Below are 2,500 nucleotides of genomic sequence, written 5' to 3'. Positions count from 1 at the left end.
TTCTGAGATGTATTTATATTAAGACTTTTATGGCGTTGTTTACCATTTCCCTATAAGCACGTTAAAGCGACCATGCGTTTTGGTCCGCTCAGACATCAGAAACATAGTCCATCCATGAATCATATATCAATATCAGTAAACTGAAATTACTGTGCTTAGCATCCTGTCGAATGTGATTTTAAGGTGTTACTTAAATAAGTGTACACATTGAATGTTCTGAAAACTAATGTGTTAACAAGACATGGGTTTTCATAATATAAACGAACAATACTAAATGGGAATGTAAGCACGTCAATAAAATTAATGTGGAATTGTTTTCTAGATGTAATCATTTTTCGAATTTTTGTATTATGCCCTCCTGTATACTGGGACATTAAAATACAATTTGACCCTTAAACCTAACATTTATTTTGATCAACATGCATATTTATAACTGTAAAATGAGCAAAGCTAGACCAACTTTTAAAGCATATTGAAAGGAAAAATAATAACACTGATTAACGTACATAATAACAATGATGGTATTGTCCTAGTGTTATGTATGCTTCCGACAGCACTGAGCTTTGATTGAACACAAATCACTAACAATAGACCAGCTGTTTATAATCTTCCTTCTTTAGAAGAACACTAACAGTTCTCAAGCAGTGGTTGAAATGTTCATAATTAAATGGGCTCGATTTCCTCAGCAAAGCAGTGCAACAAACATACACTACATCTCCTCAAGCAACCTTAAATGGACACTGCATACCATGACATGTGGATGATTTGTGCATGACGTATGGCGCTGAAACAAACAAAACGTCAGAAAATATCATATTGAATTAGTGAATGTCTGTGAATGTCTGTGTTTCGCAATAAATCGAGGATGAAGCGCAAAAGGCATATGCAGTTCATCAAACCGATGAAAAGCTATGCAAAAGCTGATACTAAAATGTGTTATTCGCCATTTTAAAGTACGCATTCTGAGTAGTTTCAAATGGCAAAAGGAAATAGTTTATCATCAATTGAACGAGAACCACGTGCATTCCTGCATGTGCATTAAACAGTTAAGCAGTTTATTTGCTTATTCATTTATTTATTTGATCGATAAATAATTAATTGTTTCATTTTTATGTTTTTGTTTTTTGACAACATTTTTTAGAATAAAACGTGAATAATATTTATTGATCAATTACAAGCAACCAATTTATAACAATCTTAGATTTCAAATTTGGCCGTGTGGCGATGATGATGTTGTATATGACCATTATGATGATATAGATGATGATCAAAACAAAGACAATCCAATAATAAGGATTATGCTGATGGTGATGATGATGGTGGTGATGATGATGATAAGTAGGATGAGGCAGTGGAGGAAGACAAGGAGGAAGACGATGATGATGATGATGATGATGATGATGATGATGATGATGATGATAATGATGATGATGATGATGAAGATGACGATGATGATGATGATGATGATGATGATGATGATGATGATGATGATGATGATGATGATGATGATGATGATGATGATAATGATGATGATGATGATGATGATGATGATGATGATGATGATGATGATGATGATGATGATGATGATGATGATGACGATTATGACGATTATGATGATGATGGTGTTGGTAGTGATGATGATATTGATTCTTTTGCAACTGCTGCTCCATATGATTACGATGAAGATGTTGTTGCTGCTTCTTCGTTTGCTGCTGCTGATAATGACGAAAGATGATAATGAAGTTGATTCGGATTATGCTGCTGCTTATGATGATGATGGAGAAGCTACTGTTTTTGCTGCTGCTGATGATGATGATGACGACTATGATGATGATGAGGAGGAGGAAGAGAAGTTTTCCCTAAACGAGGCACATACAAATATAATTAAGCACTTATGTGTTTGTAAGACAAGAGCTCTATCTTCCGGATGATTCTGGAGATAGCCGATGTATCACGATAAACTGTTAAATTCTTGAATCAACAGCCATCTATTGTATAGCTTGGGTATTTCATATCGTAATTATTGTCTGACCAATCAGTGACAAAGTTACTGATCACGTGGCTCTTTCGATTGATTGTGTGCAAACTGCGCATTCGTATTGACGTCCGTGGCTGTAGAGGTCGATTTGATTCATAGGAAGTAATCCAAGTCTAGTAAGTAACTTTTATTTATTTCTCAATTTAAGCATGTATGTGTTTTGTTAATATTAGTATAGCATAATCTTGGTTGTTTGTTAGAACCGTTAAATGTGTAATTGCGATTCTATGTGTAAACATTCGCAATAATGAGCTTCTTTATATCAACATCAAACACTTTTGAGAGTGATTCTTCTTTTTAAATTCGTTTCGTAAGGTCTTGCTGAAACGTATTTATTTGCGGCATACTTTGTTCATTATTACATATGCAAACAAAATTAAACAGTTAATCAAGTAAGAGTTCGTTCATCTGCTGGTTTGAATATAACATACTAATATTTAAAGGCTAATGAAATCTAAGGCT

The 2,500-nt window shown here is 33.9% G+C and overlaps 2 protein-coding genes across 2 annotated transcripts in view; one reads left to right on the top strand and one right to left on the bottom strand.

Annotated features, from left to right (window-relative positions):
• Window positions 1-2,500, bottom strand: part of LOC127838466 (tenascin-like) — a 31,410-nt gene that overhangs the window by 8,142 nt on the left and 20,768 nt on the right. The window lies entirely within an intron of this gene.
• Window positions 2,105-2,500, top strand: part of LOC127838465 (slit homolog 1 protein-like) — a 94,297-nt gene continuing 93,901 nt past the window's right edge. The window contains exon 1 of the mRNA XM_052366249.1: window positions 2,105-2,154. The gene's annotated coding sequence lies outside the window, so the exon portion shown is untranslated. The remainder of the gene's footprint in view (window positions 2,155-2,500) is intronic.

The sequence above is a fragment of the Dreissena polymorpha genome, chromosome 7 (assembly GCF_020536995.1).
Source record: "Dreissena polymorpha isolate Duluth1 chromosome 7, UMN_Dpol_1.0, whole genome shotgun sequence".
NCBI classification, from domain to species: Eukaryota; Metazoa; Mollusca; class Bivalvia; order Myida; family Dreissenidae; genus Dreissena; species Dreissena polymorpha.
The sequence above is the reverse complement of the archived record's forward strand: the minus strand, read 5'-3'. Positions and strand labels throughout refer to the sequence as shown.